The 27699-nt window shown below is 39.0% G+C and overlaps 1 protein-coding gene across 2 annotated transcripts in view; it reads left to right on the top strand.

The window, feature by feature from the left end:
- LOC110826669 (vesicular acetylcholine transporter) overlaps nt 1-27699 on the top strand; it is a 157131-nt gene that overhangs the window by 9464 nt on the left and 119968 nt on the right. The window lies entirely within an intron of this gene.

Raw genomic sequence — 27699 nt, 5'->3', positions numbered from 1 at the left:
TCCAGCTTGCAAATGATATTTCAGCGAACACCATTAGAGACAGTTCATTTCCAAAGGGGTCAGGTCCTTCACAACTATTCATTCCCCATACCCACTTTGATCTCTGAATGATTGATACGATCGATTTAATAGAGTAATTAATGGCAATTGAACAATTCTTTGAATAAGGGAATGATTGAGTGAAAAACTGGATTAATTTTTTAATGAAATATGAGTTTTAATCTTGCTTGAGGGCAGAAGCTCATTGTCTTTCGTAGTTAAATGTATACTGGTGCTATCTGCTGGATGGTATAACAACACGATAATCGTCGGTCACAGTGGCTGTGTCCGTATTGCAGAAATCTTCTTTGTACGATTTGCAGAAAACGAATGTAATCTGGGGGCGAACTATGTCTGTTCGTCCGTCCGCCCGCGTAATTTAACAAGTTGTTGAACTACGTTTTACATAATTCAGGCTGTCGTTGGAATCCACTGTCGTTGTCAAATTCGTCTCTACGTCAGACGTATTACAGTGAAAATGGAAGACACTACTTGTTAGACCAAGGCGTAGATAGACAGTCACATTAAAATGGATCTTAAAAATACTGGGTGTTGGAATATGGACTGTGACTTACTGATTTGACGCAGAATATTATCCAGTGGCGAACTGTTTTTAACTACCATTTCCACGAATGAATGGGAGTTTCGTGACCAGCTTAGCGACTGTTAGATTCTCAGAACACGGTAACGAAACTTCGGGCTAAACACAACGCAGGAAATCTGTTGAATAGCTGAGCGACTGATAGTTTCTTCAAAAAAAAGGACATTGCTTCGTGTGTATCGCCCTGTGGTCGTGCATCACATTCTGAGTCAGGCTGTAGTTCTGTGAGGGGAGTCATGACCGTCCCGCCCTGTCCCGGGGGCCTGACGTGAGGCCGCAGTCACGATGTTGGCCCCTCAACACAACAGCCACATCCACCGGTCCAACTACTACATAACAAATATTCGGGCCTTACAGGTAAATGCCATCTCAGGGTTAGCCAAGTTTTGACTAATAATTGGAATTTGTCTTGATCTGGTAACGGGGCCTGTGGCCCGAGAATTTTCGTGGGAGGGACAGAATAAAAATAGGAGAACAGAGAGAAATACCTACATTAATGTGAGAACAAGATTTTTTTTTAAAAAAAATGTGTATCAAATGAGATGACAGAAAGATTCAGGAAATGTAAGATCAAATGCGTCGAGTGCGAATGAATTGGTTACGTGACGTCACAGAGTTCCATGATCGTCCAATCAGGTTTCTGTTTTGAAACATCGTATACGTGATTAGTCAAGACAGTGAGACAGGAAGGAATAATGCCGGCACTGGACATTGATTACTTAACTTGAATCCACCGTTCGGAGCGTCAGGTATTCTCCGAAGCATGACAACGTAAATGGATCTACGGATCCATCAAAGTGTCTGAGGAATGAGACGTACGATTATGTGATCCTTTGTCAGCTCCGTCATGACTGAATGAAAACTTCCAGAGAGCGTGAACCATAGTTACGGAAAATCAGTGTTTAATCGTCGTTGTTTATTTAACGACGCTGAGAAAGTGATTACTTCTTTAAAAAAACATTAAGAAAATTGATCTTTGTAATGGCGTGAATTTCTTTTGCGGTAAGAAGAATCTTTAAATGTTATTTAGTTGACCTTCAGGCCTCAGAGTTATCTTCAAAAATTATTTGTCAATTACAACATTTCACAAAAAGATAATTACAGTGGCAATTAATTTTGCCACAACTGTATACAGCAAATTGATTTTGAGCTTTTGGTGGCTAAAACATTCCCCTTGTTTGATGACGTACTCAAATAACACGGTACTTAACAAATACGAATTGGAAAGGATGTGGAAGGAAGCGGTCGTTATCTAAATTAATATTCTATTCCGGAATTTGCATGGAGGGTTTCTGAGCCGAGATTTGAACCCAGGATCTCCGAAATACGGAACAGGGTTACCAACCACACGGCCGTTACTTTCAGTAACATATAATTTTGGGTGTGATCTTTGATATATCACTGATCAATGCTTGAAGTTTTAAAATATAAAGTACGAAAGATCTTTTTACATCAAATTCATTCTCAAGGGCTACGCAGTTATAAGAAGATGGCTGTCTTCTGGGTTCTTGCGCCGTGTAGTCTGGTTGAAGTTTACCGACGTTTCGGAGGTCATTTCTGCCTCCATCATCAGGGCGATGAGCGTCGCTTTCAGGGCCCGTAGAATGAGAGAAGTGGGAAGGGTGGAAGGGAAAGGTTGAGGGTAGGATTCGCAGTTTCCAAGAAGCGATAGAGTTATTCTTGAGATGCGAATTCCTGCAATTGCCAGTAGGCACAGAGCAAGCCCGTTGCACCGCTTGCGTGTTGGCCATTTCGCTCGTATGTCGAATAATTCCCATCGTATATAGAGCTCGGCCTCCCCCCCACCTACAAAGTGCGTACCCGAGATACAATAAGGTCAATGCAAGAAGAGGTCTTTGCCCGCCTGTAGAGGTATCCGGCACCTCCCGGTAGCTTCTTATTCCGTTGGTGTGTGCCTGCCAACTGGATTGGGGCGTGGCAGCCGAGAGACTCAGGGGCGGATTGGCCCGATGGATTTCTACCTATCTGACGCGACGTTTTGAATTAGCAATGTTTTGGAAGAACGTACTGCCTCTATCTTCAGGGCTGTAGTGGCGAGCTTCTGCGTCGTTGTCCCGTGTGAACTTGTAGGTGGGTAACAACGTTTCGGCGGAACATATTGCCTCCATCTTCAAGGTGTGAAGAAGTATTTTTTCTTAGAAATGTTGGTAGCTACTTGTAAGTCCACGCTATTTTACAACCCAGAAGTCTGTCTGTCGTATTAAACCGTTTTCAGATTCTGATATTTGGGGTTAATGGATCCATAGTGGATTCCACTGCACATGTGTGACGACGGACACATGGAAAACGAAATTAGATCGAAGACTGTAGAATGCAGTCTTCTGGTTCATGACGCTTTGTGGTAAGTCCTACAACACTTCCTCCCACGTGTCAAAGTAGGTTCCGGATAAGTTACGTAAGACCCCGTATCGTACGCAAGTAGGCTGGCCTTTGCTCATACAAGAGAACAATTCGTTACCGACCTTGGTAACAGTTTATATTGTGCAATTAAGCTAATAACGCACGTAAAACGCGTGGATTAAAATTGGATTGTTTTAAATTAGTACCTGCAGATCCGTTTTCATATCCGGCCCAGGCTTGTGGGCGTAAAGCCACTGTTAAATTACGTGTGAATATTTTAAACACCTAACCGAATATCATAACAAGACCGATCTTGTTTTCGTATCGACTATCTTGTTTTTTGGACAAGGAAATTAGACCCGCCCTTCGCAGAGTCCTCATAGTGGAATAATCTTACAAACAAGATCCAGAAAGACCGTGTTTTGTAATGCATCTGCTATCTTTAGACGAAACTTCAGGTCATCGCTTGTAAAGATGTCAAAGTTCGTCTTCTGGTTTACAACGCCGTGTGGATTTGTAGATAGAACCCACATTCTTTAGCCCTGAAGATAGAGAAATTGTTCCTCCGAAACGTCGGTTTCTGCCTATAAGTTCACAAGGGACGACACAGCAGAATCCATCGCTACAGCCCTGACGATGAAGGAAGTATGTCTGTCAACGTTCAGTAATGTCCTCCAATTATCAGAGCCATTGTCTTATACAATAAAAGTAGAGCAAAATGACCTTGAAAATGTAAGATGCCTGTACTTTGAGCCAGGAATATTTGCAGTAGGTCTTAATCCCATGGCGTAGGAACTTCTTTGGGGAAGCTGACGGTTGCTCACTAGGCCAATAAAGTTTTAAAGCATAAGGACGGTGGCACACAAGAAACCAACCATTTGACTCTGTCGTGTGTGAATTTAACACATTCCGCACCTTTACGTCACATTCCTCTGATTAATTTTAATATTATACCTATATGCTCCCATTTACGCCTATGCCTTTAAAATTGCGTCCTAAATTTCAAAATCGCGACTAAAATACTTGTTTACATTTTTTATTTCCTCTTATTCGTAATTAAACAATGAGCCGTGATAGCTCAGTCAGTATAGTGACTAGCTACGGGCTGGACGACCGGGGTTCGATCCCCGACGGGGGCAGAGGATTTTTCCTCTAGCCTCTGCGTCCAGACCGGCTCTGGGGCCCACCCAGCCTCCTCTACAATGGGTACCGGGGTCCTTTCCCGGGGGTAAAGCCGGCCGGGGCGTGATGCTGACCACTCACCCCCATCTAGTGCCGAGGTCAAGGAAGAGAGGAGCTATACCTCCACTCACCCCAAACGCCTACATGGCGTTTAGTGGGACAAACTTTACTTTACTTCGTAATTAAACAAAATAAACATTTTAATTTAGGCCTTATCACTTCACCGTTCCCATTCTATATATATATATATATATATATATATATATATATATATATGTGTGTGTGTGTGTGAGAGAGAAGACCACCCATAACACACAACGATTAAAATTAATGTGCAATATAAATAGTGCGTCTTCTTTCCGAGACCAGGTAAGTGCCAGGCGAAAATGATGTTCATTACTTAGGACCGAGGGGCTGACACCGAGCATCCCATGGGGCGGTGATAGATGAATGTGGATCAGTGGTGGAATGACGATTATCGGAGTAAAACCCAAGAACCGGGAAGAAAATCCTCTTCAACGCCACTTCATCCGTTACGATTCTAATTTGAAGTCGCCCGGCAATGCATTGGTTTCAGTGCGTCATAAAAAGGGGACTATAATTTGCCGGTTTTCAACTGCATTAATGTCATATTTTTGCCTCTCGGGTCTGCGACTGTTGACAGTAACAGGTAGAGAGACGGAATCAGACAGAAACTGTCAAACTTTGCTCTAACGTGTAGTTAAAAATTTTGATTAAGTGCCCAATTATTTATGCTAACGTCAGGCTAAACCTGTAACATGACCGGTGTCCGTTCCGCTGTTACAATGGACGCGGTCGCCATGGAGATGAGAAGTGTTTAACCACATACTAAATACTTATTTTGTTTTATTCTGAACTAAATTATATTTAGGCAGTTAATGTAGTTTAGTATCTGAAATATTTCATTCTCCCCACTTACCAATAATTACTACAGCCAGGGCTGTCGAGTGCGTACTAAAAATCTCCGGTTAGAACGCTGGCCTTGTAGTCCTGGGGTCTCGGGTTCGATTCCCGGCGGTGCCCGAATTTATAACTTGTTTTGGGCAAGGCCGTGGTCTAGGCAACACGGAGTTTTCCTCCGTGGCATCCCAACAATTACTCCATTCACACACAGAAGAAGGCAATGGCAAACCACTTCTGGATCATCTGCCAAGAACGTATATGAACAGGTCCCAGTCCGAGAAAAGGATGGAAGGATCCTGTTCATATGGACCTGTCGTCAGACAGAACACTAAATAATAATAAGATGAGGTGGTCTAGCGGTTAGAACGCTGGCCTTGTAATCCTGGGGGTCTCGGGTTCGATTCCCGGCGGTGACCGAATTTATAACTTGTGTTGGGCAAGGCCGTGGTCTAGGCAGCACGGAGTTTTCCTCCGGGGCTTCCCCGGTTTCTCCGTGGCATCCCAACAATTACTCCATTCACACACAGAAGAAGGCAATGGCAAACCACTTCTGGATCATCTGCCAAGAACGTATATGAACAGGTCCCAGTCCGAGAAAAGGATGGAAGGATCCTGTTCATATGGACCTGTCGTCAGACAGAACACTAAATAAATACATGTATTAATAAGGGTAGACCTACTAAAATGGTAAATGGCACCATAAGAGATTTAATCACCACTACGTGAATCATCAGCCTACTTTTTAGACTTATAACCTATGTTTAAATATGTATAAAGGTTATTGCAGAAATCGGTTGATTTCTAGACATTTTGTATTCTTAAGGTACCGGAGCCAAAGTTACAGAGCATTATTCCCACACATTTTGGCTCAACGCGTCGTTGAATCTCCCTAAGCGTTAGGCCACCGGCGGCTCACACGGTATAGGTCGGAGTCGGAACATTTTTATCGTCTCCTACTCCACAGCTCTGAATACAGCCTTACCTAAACCACGAATAATATTCGTTTAATTTTACATAATTATAAGTAAATACATATATTAGACGTTTAATAGTATAATTAATACTGATAATAAAGCATGTACAATATAATTTATTGAATTTCGCAATGCAATTGAATATTTCATATTCTTGAGATCTAGGTTTTAGATCTCGACCTGGACACCGGCTGTCATGTCTTAGGTATGGACTTTCAGTTATATACCAACGTTTCGGTGTGATATAATACTTCCATCTTCATAGCTGTCATCAATCTACCTTTCAGTCCACACACCTCGAATCATATTTAATGTCTTAAGACGTTAAAGTTTTTGAATCAGTGTTTTTAACTTCATTATTGAGAACATCGGTGTTTAACACCATAACTCCTCAGTGCACAGTCCTTGTTGACAAGGTGATAGTTGCTCGTCTGGCCGTTACGGAACACGAAGGTTAATTACTGCGTGCACATGAGAAGTCCGCTAGACTTACGTTTATTTTAAATTCCTTTAATTGATCACGGGATATAAAAAATATATCTGGATATGAGACTAATGTCAAAATAATTGTTCTCTGCATGCTTCATGTATGGGCCTAATTATCGCTTTTACATATTAAAAGTCCTCTGTTGGCGCGTTGTTCTTCGAATTAAGTGCATGCAGATGTTTTAACATTTCTAGCGGCACAAATTAATTAAGCCGAACAACATTATACAGTAACTACTTATACAGAGTGTCTCACAAGCGCGGGGCTGTAACAGAAGTTTGTTATTCGGAAAAATAAGGAAAAATGCACAGAGAGAAAAAGTTATTGCTATTCTTGTATTTCCAATCTCGAGTGCCGGAAAATGTTTCTTTACCTAGAATTAGCCGTTAGACCTCTACGCTTTTCATATTATAAATAGTAAAAAGTTAATTCAAACGTTGTGACGCCTATATATGTCGTGGTATCAAGAGAAAACGAACGTTAATTAGGTTAGGTTGGGTTAGGTTCGGTTATGTTAGGTTATGTTAGGTTATGTTAGGTATGTTAGGTTATGTTAGGTTAGTTTAGGTTGGGTTAGGTTGGGTTAGGTTAGGTTGGGTTGGGTTAGGTTGGGTTGGGTTAGGTTGGGTTGGGTTGGGTTAGGTTGGGTTGGGTTAGGTTGGGTTGGATTAGGTTATGTTATGTTGGGTTAGGTTAGGTTAGGTTAGGTTGAGTTAGGTTAGGTTGGGTTATGGATTCCACATGATACAAGACTGTGAACCGACCGCGAGGTTATCAGGACCATGATGATGAAGGCAGCACGTACTTCTGCTTGACTGATGTATATATATTCGTTTCGGAATTCGGCACATTTATGGTGGAATTCACCTTAGGAAGAATTACGGGGCCTTCAGCTATTTATAATGCATAAAATCCTTAGGGATATCTTTGAAACTGATTATTATAGATGGCCACTGTAAAGGAAAGTGTTCTTGGGTTCAGACTCTCCGCTATTAAGGGGGGTGATACTCGTCTTCAGCAGACATTTGATCTGACACTGAAGAAGGAGATTTGCCCCAGCCTTATACATATCATTAACTCCTTTAATTAGACGTTGCAGTAGAATTTATGGAACACTCATGCCGTGCGCACATAATTTATTTTTACGTCATACGCACTTATTTCAGACCGGAAGAAGATAGTTTATTTAGTAAATTTTTATTAGTGTACCTCCACGTTTGTGTAGCAGTCTAGAACAGAAGAGAAAAGCTTCCGCTGATTAGACGGTGCTTACAGAAACACGAGAGGTGTATAAATTTTGCGTGGTTATGAGCTTATAAAAGTAATATTTTTTTTCTTGATTCCTTGTACATTAAAGGAGTTGCAAATAAATAAAATATAGATGGAAGGAAAATTTGAAAATAAGTGAAAAAGAAAAACGAGAAAGATACTGAACGAGGAAATTCAGGAAGAGGGCATAGCTCCACGAATTCTTAGCAGGAGATGAATGGCTAACTTCACGTCCCGGCCGCTTTAATCCCGACTAAAGAATAACCTTACCGACTTTGCTGGGTGACCACAGAGGCGGTCTGGCCTTGGCAAGGAGAAAAATCCAACCCTGTCTGGATACAAACCATGGCCGTCCAACCTTTGGTGGTCTCTTCGCTCTGCTAACTGAGCTGTCCCTGCTCCTGAGGAAATAATGTTTCAGAGTCGTGTTCCGGACGTGCCTTCACGAGTGATTTCGTACTTCGTGGCAGCCGACGTCGAAATGGCAGTTCAAATAAGAATAATTAATCGTACTCAAGTTTCCTCTTATCACGAATTATCTGTGTGAGTGGCAGGTGTATGCAAATTGTTTTGCATCAGGCTGGACGTAAGAATTCACACTCGAGTGAAAATTTCACGGTCCGGCTGTTTGAACTTCCCACATCACCGTGGCCGTGTACGTACGTCATGATTTCGGTGCGAGGGACACGTCACATGGATCCGGGCCCACGTATCTGCATGCAATTTCACAGTCCATTTACCTTTAAGTTACTTCTCTTTAATATCTTGGCAGTTATCTCTGAAACCTTGTCATTGCAGAGAAAGCCCTTTCTTCCTCACAGTCTGCCTAGCACCAAGGTCTTACTCCTTTTATGTCCTTAATGGAACACCTCACTCAGCAAAGCGACTGGTTACCTCCGGCTGGACGTCCAAGGTTCGACACCAGCGAATGGTGGAATGTCTCCCTTTGTCACCGCCTCCAGAGAGAATCTGGGTAAAGGATGCTATGAACTGACTTTGGTATGAATCTCCGACCATCATGTCGACGTTAAGAAAGTGTGGAGAATTTACTTAACGCCCTCCATACTCCTTCGCGCCGTGGTAGGTACAGTGCGATTGTGGTCTTTTGGATTATGACGCTGCGTAGTTTTGTGGGTGGTTATCGACGTTTCGGAGGAATATATATTGCATTAATATTCAGGGCTGTAAGTCCGCGAAATACTTGCAAAAATAAGTTTATTAATAAAATCTTCTTGCTCGCTGCATGTCACTGAGTTTTAGTGTTTGAGTGTTATTTGGGAGGGGAGAGACGAGAAATGCGTATAAAATTTTTGTTGGAAAGCGTGAAAGTAAGAGATCACTTGGAAGACCTTGACGTCGTTGGGAGGATAATATTAAGATTAATCTTAAGGAAATTTGGGGGGGGGGGGGTTAGTTTTATCTGGCTACGTGGTTTAAATGTGTGAGGGGCACCATCTCTTGCAATGAGAAGGTTCACAACACCTGTTTATTTAGCATGTCCCCAAATTACCCTTGGCGCAGACAGCGATTATTTTCAGTGATAGGCCCATAACACATGGTTAGCATGACATAAAGATATCAAATCTAAAACTTCTTGACGATGGTGAAGAGTCAATTGAATAAAAATTTTCTTGGATATTATCCATCGTCTAGTAAATATAAAACGTAAAACGACGTTTCGGAGATGGGACTCTATCTCCGTCTTCAGGTTCCTACACACTTGGGCCCACTAGATAGAGCTAATCCCTATCGTCCGGAGATAGGGATTAGCTCTATCTAGTGGGCCCAACTGTGTAGGAACCTGAAGACGGAGATAGAGTCCCATATCCGAAACGTCGTTTTACGTTTTTACGTTTTATATTTACTAGACGATGGATAATATCCAAGTAAATTTTTATTCAAATGACATAAAGATATTCATATTAGAACATATATGGAAAATCTTCTCTGACAGGATAAATTTGAGGTTATAAAAGATACATTTTCCTGAAATGAAAAGACAGTTTTTGAAAATGGTAGGTTCTCACGCCAGTGAGGGATTTTGCACCAAGTAGTTGGTAGATATTAATCGTCATTTCAGAGGATCTTACTGCCTCCATCGTCAGGGCGATGACTGCTCCATGCAGCATCCCAGACTATACCCCTCTTCAATTTTTTTTTGTAAATTCCTCGATTAGTTATAAAGTTCATCGTGTTTCTAACAAAAGGGAAAGAGTATGTTTATACAATTTAGACATTACCTCAATGTATAAGTGTTAGTTTGTGCTAAATTACAGGTAAAATGAAATATAAACCGGAACACAATAGCTGATTATAGAACAAAAGGCCCATAAATTACGGACTGTCCCTAAGTTCCCTTTAGAGCCACCAGTAGCGTTGCTAGGCAACAGAAGTGAACGTGTGACGTCAGACTATTGTAAAGTCAGTCGTCGCTGGTATATTACTAATGAGACCACCGAGCCTGACGTTTTACAGCTAAAACTCTTGTGAAGGTTTGTCATCCCTGTGTGTGAGCGGTAGCCATCTAGGAGCAAAACACTGCCACACCTTTGATTTCAGCTTGTACTTTTCACAGTTCCGCGCATTGTTTCAGAAATGGCGCTCGAACTCGGTCTTAGTGCAACAAGGGATCAAGGAAATACAAGCGTTTTGTTATCCTTCGTTCAGATCTCAGTAAGATTATATCTTTAAATGTATTGTTTATTTAATGACGCTGTCAGTAGGTCGTTATACGTATACCGTCGAATTACAGGATCATAAATGAATTGTATAAATGATCTGAAAGCAAGCGTTGTCTGATTTGCGTGGAGAAACTGAGGAAAACTATAAAAAAGATTTAAGTTTTTCCGTGTCGAGATTTGAACCCGTGACATCCCGAGTGTGAAGTGAGTGCTAATAAACTTTGCTTGAATAATGATATAGCTTAGTTATTATGTGACACGCCTTTAGTAAACGTCTCCTCAAATTCTTGATAAAAGCAGACTCCGCCATACCCCACCGCAGACTCCACCATTTGTTTGCTACTAGAGTAGCCACAGTCCGAACTTGATTTCAATTGTGTTTTGTTTTTTTCCCTGCATCGTACGAGAGGGCGCGATTGTCGAATTAAGTGTGACGGACATCGGCTATTATATTAGGAGTACATAGAAGCATGCAGAGGCCAATAAGTTGTCGGCGTAGTCTTTAAAATGTGTTAAATATGATATAATATAAAGCAGACACAGTTTGCTACATGGAGGCGGTTTGCCCCTCCCGTCGTGTTGAAACTTTGGGTGGGGCGGCGGCCACCGGAGGACTAGCTCGTGGGGGGAGAAGTTTCCTGCTGATTTCAAAGACTTCAACATGGATAACACGAAGACGTAGTACATAGCACTCTGTAGGCAGATTCCTCAAGTTCCTGCATTACTTTGCTTTGCCTTTGGCTGGAAGGTTGGTACTACCCACATTGATAGCATTACGAGATAATTAATATGGCGCAGGTGACGCTGACTGTCAGCGAAAAAGGTAGAACCACAGGTGGAAGAACGTGGAAAAGTTGTTTGCAAGTAATGACGAAGTTTAACTTCAAGGAGAAAGTGGACTGGAAAAATAAGCGTGCTTTAGTTACATTGTTATAATGACCTTGGACTCTTTGTTGCCTTTTATAACATTGTTGTGTTGGCTGCCCTCACGTCATCACCCGTGATGTGACGTAAAGAACGCCTTTGGAATTTCATTGTACTCGGAAAAGTACACGTTTCAAATCTTGTATACTTAACAGAAGTGTAAGCAGGAGTTTCATTATCATATTGTGCATGCATGTCTTCTTTCTAATAGATCTGATTCGTTAATGCAATGTTAGTTTGTGTTTATCATAAATAGATGGCGTTCTCTGGAGCGTAACAGTGAAAGACGAATCACTAATAATTTACATCGTAGACAACTAGAATATGTGTAATGTTATATTCATGCTTAATATGTTAATATGCATATGAGAAATCAGGGGTGTACATATAAGAGAATAAATTCTGTGACGGAATAAATATCCGCGTTTCATTGTTTATTATTTTATTTATTTTATTTAGTGTTCTGTCTGACGACAGGTCCATATGAACAGGATCCTTCCATCCTTTTCTCGGACTGGGACCTGTTCATATACGTTCTTGGCAGATGATCCAGAATTGGTTTGCCATTGCCTTCTTCTGTGTGTGAATGGAGTAATTGTTGGGATGCCACGGAGAAACCGGGGAAGCCCCCGGAAGGAAAACTCCGTGCTACCTAGACCACGGCCTTGCCCAACACAAGTTATAAATTCGGACACCGCCGGGAATCGAACCCGAGACCCCAGGATTACAAGGCCAGCGTTCTAACCGCTAGACCACCGTGGCGGTCCATTGTTTATTACGCTCGTACAATTGGAACTGGGAGTGATTGTTGAAGAGAATTTTTGTTGTAGTGAAGTAATAGCAGATATTTAATTTAATTTACAGTCTAACAGGAATTATTTAAGTACTGGAATAGGGCCTAAGTTAATACTGTATAGTTGCACGTAAGATTAATTTGAACTTTTGCTCCGCTCAATATAAAACAATGCATTATATGACGATTAACAGATTGTGTGAAGTCGACTTTTCGTGTAAACAGTGTGTGTATTTCATAAAGAATAGATGACATTTTAAACATTTTTCGAAGCAGTGAATATTTAACGAAATACAAGGGGAAATGATTTCGTATTCTGTGCATTGTTGTATCTATAGAGTGATTAGATTTGCAACAATGAGTTCGTATCGGAAATAAAAAGAACAAAGAAAGACGGTGAAGTTTTTTAAGTCACGAAAAATGATTTTGGAGAAAAAGTTGTACTGCAGTGATTATCCACTAATAAATATTTAACGACGTTTACCGCGTGGTAAAATGACACGATGCGCTTTCAGAAAGCTGCTCGCTCAGACGACTGTAATGATGCCGACAGTACCAACGTCTTGCGATAAAATTGCCATCAGTTCGGAATTTTAAAGACGTATAACAGCGCAGGTATCAATATGCAGCGCACTCTGATGCATACGAAATTAACTTGTTTTGAAGCAGATTCGTTGCCTCTCGAGACCTTTTCTGTCTTCACTGACACGTAATTATACGCACGAAGCCAGGCAGTGTGAAAAACAAATGCTATCGGCATGTATAATTTCCTGTAACGAGGAGAACGAATCTGTGCGTTATGTCTCGAGGTTGACCTTTGTATTTGGAGGGTCAGCGGATCCAAACTTTGGAGACACAAGAAACTCTTGCAGGTAATGTTAGTTGTGACAGTCTTTGACACGTTCCATACAGCAGATTCCTTCTGGAAAGTTGTTAGTCCGTCATCTGACAAATACGTTCCTGAATTTCTAATTCTATTTACTGTATTAGAATAGGCCCACACTGGACCCATCCTGAGCCAGATGAATCCTGTTCATTCTATGAAGCCATATACCATTCTAAATTTATAATATTATGCCCCTTCTAGGGTGTTTCCAAGGTGGTGTCGTCTTCGGATTTCCCGACTAAAATTTTGTATCATTTTCTCATTTCCCCCCATGAGTACGACATCTATCTATCTACTCAAATATTCATTTAGTTTTAGGAACATATTCCGTTTTTCTTCTCGTGAGAGGAAATTACGAAATGGTTCGCTGAGCTGACGCCAGTTTCGCAAATGGTCGCGTGACACGCACATCGAGTACGGCCCGTGGTTCGACAATTTCTTAGGAAGCACGGTCAAACCGAAACCACGCTAGTTTTTACACACATAAAAAAAGAAAATATTTTGCATTTCTAAAACTTGATAACGTTATTCAACTTAAATTTTTTCTTATCACTAATTCTCCTCAAACACCATGGCCGTCATCCCGCACCCTCCTTAGCTCCGTGTGACTTCTTCCTCTTCCCAAAGATGAAAATTCAGCTAAAGGGAAGGAGATTTGAGACGACAGAAGAGATTCAGGCAGAATCGCAGATGGTGCTTGACAGGCTGACAAAGAAAGATTTCCAGGGATGCTTCCAGGCTTGGCAGCGGCGCTGGGATCGTTGTGTTCACTCCCAGGGGAACTACTTCGAGGGTGATGGATGAATTTAATACCTGAGATAAGTGTACGGGTTTTTATACGCGCAGTCTTGAAACTTTCCGATCGCACCTCGTATATGATCATGCTATTAAGATGTGAAGAGTGTAATTTTCTCCATTTTCTCCATTTTCCTATCACTTCCTCAGGACTTTGTTCTCAGAAACCCGGAATCTAATGCTCAGAAGGTTTAATGGTTAAAATCTCGGTCTGGAGACCGGAATTTCGTGGATTTCCTCAGTACCTCCAGGCAAATGTTGGTATATCATCTTAAATTTGGCCGGCCACGTTCCCATACATATTCATTCGTATTCATTATTAAGTAATAACCCCTTCGTTCGACGAGAATAATTAAGTAGCTCTCAGCGAAGCAAGTTACATATGTAAGATGTTTAAATCGTAATTTTATACATTGTGTGTGCCAGAAACACGTATCAGTTTGGTAAATATTTAGTCGAAGGTGTGATGACAGCGGCGTTGGTTAATATATCGCTGAGGTCTATCTGTATCTGCGGTAAGTAAGCATTAGAAATTGTCGTGTTGAGACACGTGGAATAATGGAAAGGCGTTTTAAAAACGAGTTTACGCCAAATTGTATTGCATATTCGTGCCCCCGTAGAGACAATTTGTAAAACGAATTGTCGGTTCTGTGCATTTCCACGTAGTGACACCCCAGGCTTCGTGTTTTGCATATAGTCGTACTTAGTCACACTTATGCAAATGGCGTTATCTGCATAGAATACCCGTTATATTACTATGGCTTGCTTCATAGATTTTTGCTAATGTACTTCTGGTTTCAAACATGGCCTTTACTGATACGTGCATATTTTATCGTATGATTTTACCAGATAAAACGAAGTAGTTGTTTTTTCCCCAGCTGATATAATTGGCTTTCCTTGGCTGTTACCAGGTATATACTTAAATATAGCGTTATTATTATTTGTTTTATCGTCAGATTTTACCGTTCTTTCAGACCTGCGACATCCACTGTTTTCTTTGCTAAATGGTTTCCGATTTGTGCCGTAAGGTAACGTAGTTAATCTCTTAGAATGATGGTTTTCTCGGCGAACTTTCTCTTGCAATGTCTCGTGTTAAAAGCCGTGTATTATTTAACCTCAGACAAGTCGAAATGAAAATTTCTTTATCTCTTTTTATCTCTTCCGAGTGTTAAGAAATAAATTTGACGATAGCTGAAACGTGACTGGTGGAATGAGACCGAGCGGACAGACAGACAAATGTGAGAATGCTTTTAACAATACCAAAAGATGCCGCCATTGAACAAACTTCATACATCTTTATTTCGTGAAGTAGACTGATGTTCTGTGGTGAATGTTCGAGGAACCAGCACTGTGATTGAGTTTGAAGGTGTATAAGGATATGTGTAAACAAATAATTGATTGCTAACACACCAGGTAACTTTCCACGCTGTGGAATCCGAAGTGTTAACACCAAGGCGTAATACTGGACACGATGTTGAGCCAGTTTCGTCCATCTCCCATGTTTAAAATCAATTTCCCTGGCAACCATCTCAAAGATTTCATCGCGTACTTTCGGTATTCATAGATTACGTTCTCCAAGACAAGACGGTGGAGTTCTAAAGGCGTTGAAGTTTTTTATATCGTTCTTAATGGATTGTAACGCCTCGCACGTACACATCAAATTTTCGGGGAAAAAACACTTTTTACTCTCTGCATCTTGACGGCAGAAGACATTCAGCCCCAAAGATGCAGACTATGTTTATCCGAAACGTCGGTATGTACCTACAAGTCCTACAAATCCACAAGACGTTAGAACCTAAAATATCAACATCTAAATATCACGTTTAGTAAAATATGCTTCGCTTTGGCAGGGTAGCGGGCTCTTATGAACACTTATGAACAAGCCATAGGCTCCTTACATAGTAGGGAATATATTGATCGACTGAGCGACTATCAGCTTTTTAAGGGCCTCCTCAAAATATAATGGTTGTTACTATGACTGGAGGTTTTCACGGTGGTGAGTACGAAGATGGCTGTCTTCTGGGTTGTAGCTACCATTGTCCTGACGATGGAGGCAGCAAGGACCTTTGAAACGTTGGTAAAAACAACCCGGAATTCGGACATCTTAATCGTTATTATTATGAAGGGAAATATTAGAAATTTTCATAGAGAAATAGTTTTTCAGGACATGAATCGGGATAATTTGTCTTAGGGGCCTATTAATTATACCACGGAGCTCGCCATAGTGATCATTATTTCGTGTCGTAATGTGGATATCCTAGGGAAGAGTTAAGGATAGCTATCTGTAGCTTCGTTGTTCACTTAAAGCACCTACACGTGAATCGATAGAATCGAACCAAATAAAATTATACGATCACGTACGTCGGTTCCAATTTGCCAGACCGGAAAACGTCATGGTGAATTTTGAACGGTACTTCATCACATTGTTATTACAGTCTTGATGACGTAACAAGCGAGGGAGAAATGAAGTTTAATTAAAACCCTGCACATGAAATATAGTTTCATACGAAAGGGAATCAGTAAATATATCAGACTGTCATTACATTTTTAACTATCAGTTCCAACCCGGATCGGCTGAGGCCAAGAACGTTTCTACGGAGTACGCAAGAACCTGGTTATTCAGTAAAAATATTCTGTTTATATAATAGCCAATGTCCGTCACTTTTTACTGTACGCGTGCGATGTTGAAAAAATTTAAATTCCTTTTTGACCGTGGCGACTCTGGTGGCCAGAAACAAAAACTGAGCTATAGTGGCGGTGTCTGGCGGAGTCTGGATTTGACTGGAGTCAGAATCAGAAGTGCCTTTGTATTACAAAGACCTTAATCCAAATCTTATAGTGTTCATTTTGTTGAAATATGCACACATCACTATAGAGTTACATATTATTTTAAACTTTCTGGCACAGCTTTTAACCTTGTGAATTTTAAGGTAATGTATCATGTGTCGCATTTGTATGTAATCAGCAGACGGGATTTTTTTTTAAATCCTTCGGACTACAGACAACAAATGATGTAGTAACTGTTAACAAATTAATCGCGGGCCTGGTTACAGGTGGTCTCGGGTCGGATGTGGCCTTCGTGCCACCAGTTATACCACGCTGACATACAAAATCCGAGAAAATCGACCAATAGGAGCAGCTGTAACAGTCTGATATTTGAAATCGATCCGCGGAGGCCTGAGTAGAAGTTTGACAAGCCACCGGTCTGAAAAATACATGCTAATCCTTCTACAAACATCTTTGTGTAATTCTTTTCCAGCAAAACCACAATTCGATATTTGTTAACATTTCTGTTGTGTATTTTATTCGTGTCTGTCCAACCATATATCTTCTTGCTACTGAATTCCCCTTTCATTAATGTCTATGTTTTCTATGACGACTATAACAAAGCTACTGTTATATTATAATGGGCATTGAAAGACGGTTCATTTTTATATATAAAAAACAAAAATAATTGCTAACTCAACCGTGAAGTAAGCTTAAGTTAAGATACCCACTTCATTCTATAAGACAGGAAACCCATACAGAAATGTAAATCCAGGGAAGTGTACGACTTGTGGGGAGTCCGCCCCTCAGAATAATCCGTCCACTTATATCACAGTTCTTCCAGACAAACAGAAGGACCAGGGCAGCATTTCAATGCAATAATCACGCAAGTCCACACACAAATTAAAATGGAAATATTTATTCAAATAAAACATGGTGGAACGCGAGATAAGTTTGGCGATGCTAAAAAAATGTGTCAATACGCAGAATACATATTACAACTATTAAACTGGTCTTTTTATTTGTGTAATTTGAGTTATTTATCTGAGGATCATGCATGTACAAGTACAATCATTAATTTAATTCTGTCAAAAAAAGTTAATGGAAATATGTATTTTAGTCAGTGTACATATTTCCCCATCTTACCCTTTCTCCGTTGTGTATATTTCAGAGGCTTTCTTGTGGATTTGTTATTTTCCTTAATGCCAGTTTTGTTCAAATATAATCCATATTTGCCGTTTGAAACTGTTGTCATTCGTTTAATTTAAATGAAATAATTTTCTCGTAATTATTTAAACATGTCGACAGATGTTTCCAACTCAAGTCACAACCTTCGTTGAAATGAAGACATAAATGACCTCATTATCCCAAGAAACGTTAGAAGTAATGTTTCGGCAAGTCATAATCATTTAGAAAAACAAATGTCGACTTCTGAAGACATTTCAAAAGCTTTGGCTACTAATATCTTAGGGTACGGTATAAATTAAAGAATGTTCTAATAATTAACTTATATATTTATAAACTTTTAAGTGCTTGTTTAATTGGACAACACGCAGTAATCTCAGTTATAATTACTTCGTTGTCATGTCATTAAGTTAGTATGTTCAGAAGCAAAATTTATTTTATAAATGTTTTTATACAAGTCTTATTACAAGGTCTTCGCAAATGTTGACATTATTATTTATTTAAACCTCACGCAGAAGTATTCCAAACTAAAAGTTATGCAATTTAACCTGAGGAAATAGCGGAATGTAGCTCAAGGAAAAACTTTCACGTCGGTAACGAAGTTTTCACACTGTCTGATATAAGTCTGTATCATTACGAGCTAATATGAACTTTTCATTGTTCGTTTTTGTTGTTATTATTATTATTATTATCATCATCATAATCATCAAATCCTGTTATAGGCTGCGTGATGTTGGAAAATACTTTAATAAATAAAGTAAATTAGTATAATTATTACTAGATATCTTACAAATTATCAGTGATTAAATATGTTGATTGAATGTAAGACAAGGCAGCTTTCAATTTTTGATATTCGTAAATTCGAAATTAAAAAAAAATTAAGCGGATTGATCTTAGAACACTTTTTCATGAAGTGTTTGAGCAGTTGAGAGGGAGAGGGAGACAGTATAAGATTGTTGATCTCTTGAAAACCACAAGGAATGTTTCCCACTGTACGACGACCAGCATAATGTCAGTTGATATGCACCATCGGCAGAGCTAAACTGGACTCGTTTCATCCAGGAGGTTGTGGAGTGGTCATCCACAGATGTTCCCGTGAAGACGATGGGCAGTGCGCTGTCTATTTTGTTTTGTTTAGCAAGTCACTTATTTATTGATTGTATAGGCTACTCTGGGAGATGCTTGTATCATGTAATGTCATTAAACATATACATATGCACATATATATTACAAATTATTTTAAATTGTATTTGTAATAAATTACAGTGGAACAAGAAAGCATCCTCTTAAATAATAACGTATATGCTTAAAATATGAGTTCATACTGACATAAATTTGTACCAAACTCATGTATGTTTGTTGGTGTTGATAAAGTCATTTTCATCATGATTACGAGTGACGTCGTAATGACTTACGTTACTGAAAGTTCCTTTGTTTACTTCATGTTTCTGCCGATATATTGTAAAATTTGCCCAGATCTTATTATTGTTGTATAGCTTTTAATTAATTTGTTTTTCATGTTATATGACCTTCAAACGAACATAACTAATACGTTCGCGTATCTATATCTGAAGAACTTTGGGAGAATTGATCTCTTTCGTACTAAACCATGTCACTCCAAAACCATCCTCCATGGCTTCCCACCATAGTACACAACAAATTATAATACTTATTTCATCAAGAAAATTTGGTGTAGAGCCTGTACTGTAATATACCACATCTACAGCATCCCTAACGGTCCAGATTCATCATTACGGATCCACTAAACACAGAAGGGTTAAACATGGACAAGGGGGAGACTACATTTGCGACTACAGCGCCAACCCCTTTCGATACAAGTTTGTGAACTTGTGACCTGCTTTAGAGGGGTGCTAACGCACTCCAGCGTGTAGGATTAAAAGGTTGTAAGAAAGATGACCCCTTTGAATTTATATACGCAAAAGGACTGAGACAGGGAAAAAGGGGTGGATAGAGAATTTAAGAAATAAGCTGGAAGGAGGCAAAAAAGAATTATATGGTGTGGCGAGATAAATGAGCAAAATGATCTTAAGAATCGAGAGTAAAGATAAAAGAAAGTAGGCCGTTAACCCTTCTGAGCCGAAGCTGCTTAAAACAATACTTAATAATCCAGTCCGTACCTCAAAGAAAACAACTTACTTCACCATTACGGAGATCAACTAGTTAACGCTGTTTAAGCTCTAATTTACTTCGAGTCCTGTCTAGTGGTTAAGAATTCAGTCCGTACCTCAAAGAAAACAACTTACTTCACCATTACGGAGATCAACTAGTTAACGCTGTTTAAGCTCTAATTTACTTCGAGTCCTGTCTAGTGGTTAAGAATCCAGTCCGTACCTCAAAGAAAACAACTTACTTCACCATTACGGAGATCAACTATTTAACGCTGTTTAAGCTCTAATTTACTTCGAGTCCTGTCTAGTGGTTAAGAATCCAGTCCGTACCGCAAAGAAAACACCACACTTTACCATTGCAAAGATTAAGTTGTTAACGCTGTTTAAAGGTAAGAATCGCTGTTGCAACTGAGAATCTTACCAAATCCGTAAATACAAAATGCAGTTTTATTGATTGTTGGAGAGAGGGTTTGTATACAAAATTTGCACTGGGTTTATAAAGGGTTGAAGGGCTAATTTATATCTAAAGGAAAGTAAATACTTTGAGAGTAATGTTCGTAACACTGAAATATAGCGAGTATAAACAATTTTTACTTGTCGTCATTCACAGCTGCCTGGATTTCTTGTCTGCCTTTTTAGTAATGATAAGAATTTACAACATCCAGGTGCTTCGCTGTTAGAATGCAGTAAGCATTTTTATGGCCAGTAGGTGTGTAAAACTAGTGAAATATTCGAAAGAATCGCTTCATTATGGTGATGACAGTGTGAGGCAGACGAAAGTTAAACGTGTTACCAAGCACTGCAACGCGTTTGGTTAGATTGGTGAATAAACCTATCAGCGTATCCAGAAAAACCGAAAAATCCGCTCAAGTAAAATTGCATCTGAAATTAACACGACCAAGTGAAAACAGCGATGCAATACCGGCTTAAGGCTCATTTTATTCTGCTGTGTTCTTAGGCTCGTGTCAGAACGACAAGTGTTGTTTAATCTTTACGTTATGCCATTTAATAAGTTGTTCATTGTTGTGACGTGTACGTACATTGAGTTCTTATTGTTGAACTCCTTCATTCGTTTACGCTGAATTGTTTTCCGATGTCATTTCTTGATATCAGTTTCTATTGTTTACACAATCGTCTGTCATATTTAGACGCTACTTACTCAGAAGCTAATATACGTGTTTTTGATGTCTGTCTTTCGTATTTTAATTTAAAGTAGTTTGACGAACATTGTTAAGAAAATCATAACGGTTTATAAGCCGACTGCGATGAAACTGCATTGTTTGCTGGAAGTTACTCTTATAATATCGCCATGAAGTTTAACATGAGCTTCATGGAACATCCTGTATATGCCTATGTGTAAGCTACGTACACAGTAACGCATATACAAGTTTACAAATTAACAGCGAAACTAATGTGTATGTTTGTAGAAGGGGGCACAACATTTAACAGTTTGTATCTTTCGTAATTTTCCATGCGTCAGTTTGGTCTTTGGCAGGATTTTTATCTTTAGGGACTGGTCCATGACGCGTAGTAACACGGCTGACAAAGTTTCAAGAAAGGTCCTTCTGTAGAAGACAGTTGCAGGGGCGGTTGGTCCATTAGAGAGGGTGGGGCCACTTGGATGCTTGGGAAGCTGAGTCCTGCACCCACCTCTTCAACAGATCTGCACAGAGATGAGCTACCCTCGGGTGTAAAGGGTGCTGATTACCCCATCAGACGCACATGCACTAAGGTTTAGGCCTTTCGAAAAACGTTGATCATTTCTTACGGCGTGATTACTTGTTTGGGTTGGCCAGTGATAGTCGGTTAGATGCTTTCCCGACGTATGAATGATTTGCATGAAGCGTCTGAAACCCCAGTGGTATTCAGCCTGGGGTACGCCTACCCCCGGGGGTACGCGAAGACATCTTAGGGGGTACGTGAAATTTAAAAAAAAAAATTATTTTACGATAAACACTGAATAATCATAATGTAATTTGTTTAATTTATTTTAGATGTAGATTATATACTATGTATAACTTGAATTATACACAAACAACTTTGGGGGTACAAAGTTGAAGAGAAATTATATCTGGGGGTACGCGAAGACATCTTAGGGGGTACGTGAAATTTAAAAAAATATATATATTATTTTATGATAAACACTGAATAATCAGTAAAGTAATTTATTTAATTTATTTTAGATGTAGATTATATATTATGTATAACTTGAATTATACACCAACAATTTTGGGGGTACAAAGTTGAAGAGAAATTATATCTGGGGGTACGCGAACAAAAAAGGTTGAATACCACTGGTATATACCACCTAATTTCACATTCTGTAAGTCTGTGTTTTGTTTATATATTATATGTATGAGTTTTGTATGAATATAAAAGAACAGTGATTATTTATCTCAACGTAATTAACCATGGAGACGCGTTGTGTTAAACGCGAATGCATACATTTCCTTTTTGCAGTAACTGAATATTTTTTTTTTTGAAGAGTTATGCAAGATACTGATTAAGCGTTATGTTTGTGATGAACACACAAGTGTGTTAATCACTAAAGTGCATCAACCTTTGAGTCGTAACTGATGAAAGACATTTTTAAGCCTTGTTCCATTGCAGGGAAGTGAGAGAAGAATTTTAATTTTGTGAAATTAAAATATATATATATATGATTTTGCTTGAACTTTTATGCATTATAGATGGTAAATATTTCATCATTTACTCAAAAATACCCCTTAAGTTCCAAAAGTTTCTTGTGATTTTCCACGAAGTGGTACGAATTTGATGTCTGTGGGTCGATATTTCCTGCTCGGATTGTAAACGGGACCTCCAACACGTGTGTTTCCTCGCTTTGAATGGCTAGTACAATAAGTTCATATAGGCTTCATTTTGTTTTGACTTTCTCACGTACAGAAAATGGTAGCGGTGGCCGAAACCTGTCGACTTGACATGATATTAATATTAAAAACGGGGGGAGGATGAATGAAAAGATGAGAAAGATTCAAAGAAGGGATGCTGCGAACGAGGGGATTAGATCTGAATGTGACCGTCGGTTTCTCACGTTGTTCATCTAGTTTGAAGGCGAAAATTCCATAACTTAAACCTCGCTGCGTTCAAGTACAGTGAGTGTAATAATCGAGGACAAGCGAGAAAAAAAACCTTAGCTCATGACATTTTTTTTTTTGGGGGGGGGGTTACATTTTGAATCAGGGCCCCCCTTCGTTGTTGACTCTGTCCTGTCCCCGGATATCTCGATTTTAATAAATTTTAAGTTTCAGATGCCCCAAAAAGGAACTGTGGGCTTTATACTCTCTCGGGTCGTATTACCCTCTGGTACCTTATACCTGTTTTTCTTTAACTGTTGGACTGTGGACTTACGAAGCCCGTTCCATGAGCTGTTACTCAAGAATTGGGTTTTTTTTAAAAAAGACTGATCATTGCAGCCGAGTAGTTGGCAATCCTGTTCCTTATTTAGGAGACTCGTACTTCAAATCGGGTTATCAGGCCATTATCAGGTTCAACACATTCTTACGTCCCTAATAATAATTGTCAACAACTGACTAATATGTTTTCCACACAAGAGTAAAGCAAACAGAAGATTAAAACAACAATAAGGTAAAATATTAACGTTACTATAATAAATTAACATAAAGACCTTTGGCGAATACAATTTCGCGAAAGATTTTATAGATCCCATTGTCGTAAAGATTTGTGATTCAATTCTTGTTTCCATGTTACAGTTAGCCGGTAGTTTAAGTGAATTACCACGAACCTGAACCTTAAGAAAACAAGTCCATTAAGGCACATACGAAGCGTTAATTGTTGCATAATTACATAATATTCCATATCCTGTGTCAAACGACCCGTTCAAAAACACCGAAAATACTCACATGTACTGGATACGTGAAGGTGGTACGTAAAGTTATCAGGTTGGTAATGGTCCGTGAAGGGAAATGTTTGCCAACAATGACCTCAGAGAACTAGAAAATTATTTGCTGTAGAATGCTCGTTAAGGACATTAAAATTAGTGCTGAAGTGATTTAAACGCTTTGTACCGTGTCAACGTGGCAACCGTCCTTTGTTTCTTATCGTTCGGGTGCAGTGTTTAATCAGTGCCTGCATCTAGCGAAATGCATCCATTGCTGTGAATTAATTGTAACAAAAAACAAAAATACTTATCATACGCGGAAGATCCCATCCGAATTATAATTGGGGACGTAAGGTTGTTTTAAACGTGTTTATGATTTTGTGGTTCTGTCCGCGTGTCAGGGCAACAGTGTAACAAGTGTTTCTTCGGCGAGAAAAATGTTCAGTGCCAACTTATTTGGTTTATCCTATAAAATAATGTGTCTTTGTTACGTTAGACTTTTACTTCAAAGACGAGGGTAATATTTATAAAGAATACGGTGTCGGAAATAAATGTATTGCTTGGCTGAGGACAGGACAGTAAACGAACCTTCCGTTTCCACAAACGGTGTGGAACTTTTAGACGGGTTTAGTCGTTAGTATATTTTGTTTGCCAAGGAGTTGGTCAGTTACTTTGTTCACTGGTTATAATCATGGCGTAATTATTAATTAATTTACATGAAAATTAACTTTTATTATGCATATGAAGGAAATAAATGATTTTATTTGTCAGTCTTATCTGGGTTATTAATTTCAAGTAATTTTACACATTTATGGCTGAGTGCCTGACCTGTAATGTAATTTCTTTGTGAAACACAGGTTTTTTTTCATTTTAATCTTATTCTGGAGAGTAATTACATGACAGCCGTAACAGTCAGTAGGTTTCCATGTATGTGCAATGAAATTATAATTTTTATCACGACATCTCTGAAATGCCTTTAAAATTTAACGAATCCTTTTTCTGTATAAAAAGTCATGTCGGTTTCACTTTTGGGGTATGAATATTAGGTACTTCTGTTACTTTTCGTGAATGTGATATAACAAAGCTCGTGTACTGTCACAGGAAGCATCACGACGAAAGTAATGACAGCATGTTCCTTATCTTGCGTGGTGTACGTTTTATGAATGCAGATTTAGATAACTTCCGTTTGTTTTCTTAAGTTCACGTGTAGAAGATAACGTATGTTTACTTTTCCTTGTTACAAGCAAGTTATATCGGTAAGAAAAGCTTCGTGCTCTGGTCTGGATTTCGCACGTGTGACAGAAACAAATGTTACCTACAGAATTTTATCGGAAATTTTTTAACTATTCGTAGCTCTCAGCGTTACCGTGGAAACTGAATATATAATGGTATTGTTTACACAGTTCAAGGTGGTTTGTTTTCTGGGAAGTCGCGCCGTGAAATATTGTAGATTTTTACATGCGTTTCGGAGGTGATTACTGCCACCATCTTCAGGTTCTGATTATCGATTCGCTTGTTAATCTAATTATGCTCAGGCAGACATTTGCGTGAGGAAGTGACCGAAACGAGGTCATAGACGTTAAGGAAATTCAGAAGGAAGTATGGTATAACGAGGGGCTGGCGATAAATTACATATTTTTATAATTTAAAAACCAGAGTTCACTTCCCTCGTCCATCGTGGTTATAAAGATCTTTACACCGTGGTATCGGTTTCATTAATTATAATTAGCATAATAGAAGCTTGTGTAATTTCCTCCTCTAGTGCACACACTTCTAGCTCGTGAGTGAGCAGGATGTTCGGCTGTCTAGTCTAATTTACAGGGCCCCGAGAAATTTCTTAAAACACGCCATTACATAGCAATGTTTCAATCCTCAGATATTGTTTTTATGCAGATTGTGTGTTGAGCTACTCGTGAGTTTATATTACGGATTAAGTTTTGATTTAGCACAGTTTTTTTGGGCTAACATTTCTAAACTATTGCTATTCAAGAATTAGTAGCAATTATCAGATTAGTAAACTGTCCGATAGGAATTACGAAATAAAAAATCTAAAGTAGCAAAGAAAACACGCTCATAAATATTATCCCATAAGGCCCAAAATCCTTTAACTACTAACTAACGCGTGTTTATTAAATAGATAAGTTAATATTATTACCAGGTCACGAAACATCACGAAAATTCAGACATCGGCGAAGTCCAATTGTGAGATAAGTTCTGTATTAAGTAGGATTCGAGGGTTTCAGGGCGGTGAGTCTGAAGACAGCCACCTAATAAATAATTCACCCAGATGTGACACCTTTGCTGAGAGGACTCTGTTGTTGATAAGAAATATATGACAATTATAATATCATCTATTTAAAATATGTACAATTAGAAACTTTTAATTGTTGTTTATTATAATTAATTACACTGCTTATTGCAGTGTAAAAAGGGCTACCAAAAGGACGTGTTTGTTGGTGTTACAATCGAAACTGCAGAGAGACGCACGTCCTACAGGCGTCACGCAAAGGCTCCAAGCTCACACTCAGAGCAAAACTGGAACAAGTCCGCTCAGAAACTGTCGCTATTTCTGTGGCCTTGAAAACAAAATATATACATAAACACTAAACATTTTATTACCTAATGAGTACATAATTAGGCATAACCATAAACTAAACCCCAGAATCAGCCTATTTATTTTTTAATTATGGTATGTTTAATGTCATTTTTATTTTAATTTATTTATAAAAAAATTGTAAAAAATTTAAAATTGAAGAACCATACTGTCTGCCATCCTCAGAGACAAATCGCAGTTAGTTGCCTGTATTAATACATATTTTAATAATTGCGTTGTAATAGCATACACGGGATATTGATTCAAATGTCACAAGTAACACCCGTATATTTTCTATTAAAAATCATGAATTTGTTCTAATAATAGCAATGTTTTTTTAAATTATTTCGATTAGGTTATTTAATATCTGTTCCGGCCTCAAAATCATCTTTCCAGTTTCTTTTCGAGTTTCACCTCATCCTACGCCCATGTGTCTTTTCAAGTCTTCATTAATCCAATATAATAATACCTTAAACAGTATTATCGATCACGTCCTGTTCATTTCTGATGTCATTTAACAGCAGACCTTCTGTACCCATCTGAGAGCCTTAAGGTTCTAATATCCTCGTATTTTTCTCTTTTTCCGATATCTCCTTTGATATCCTTCGTCATAAAATGTTCTGTGTTGTAGAACTTCTACGAAAGACTCGAAACTGAATGGATTCCTTGGTGCGACCCAGGATTTCTTGTTAGACAAGCAGTGCATACGGAATTTTATGGGAAAGTCCCTCGGAAGAAATCCATTTGGAAAACCGAAAAGGAATTGGAATTTTATCGGTGTCTAGTTGCAACCTTTTGTTAATATAGAAATGAACCTTCGCGTTTCACAGAAACAGAGGAACTGTTGGCCAGCTTGTTTGAATATTATTTAAAAATTCAGTCCGTACCGCAAAGAAAACACCACACTTTACCCTTACGAAGATCGACTGGCTAACGCTGTTTAAGAAAATGATAGCTGTTTATTGTGGAAACTAAAAATACATTAATACAAAATTGTAGCCTTAGTGATTGTTAAATAAAGTGGTACACATAGTTACCAATATTCTTTAAAGGGTTGAGATGTGACGTAGGTAAGTACGTTGTGAGGACGACTGGCTTTTGTATTTGCGGTATTTGAACCTTCGCTTATATTGTTGGGCTGATAGTAAGTTCAGTTACTACATATTTTTAGAATTGTATCGAGTGCCACATATGGCCCGCGAGCTGTATATTGGGCTTGATTACAATCTCTGGTTCTTTCAATACGTCGAA

The sequence above is a fragment of the Zootermopsis nevadensis genome, unplaced genomic scaffold (assembly GCF_977971745.1).
Source record: "Zootermopsis nevadensis isolate Lab colony 2312 unplaced genomic scaffold, Znev_1.0 Znev_ptg000028l, whole genome shotgun sequence".
NCBI lineage: Eukaryota > Metazoa > Arthropoda > Insecta > Blattodea > Termopsidae > Zootermopsis > Zootermopsis nevadensis.
This window is presented reverse-complemented; position numbering and strand designations above follow the sequence as displayed.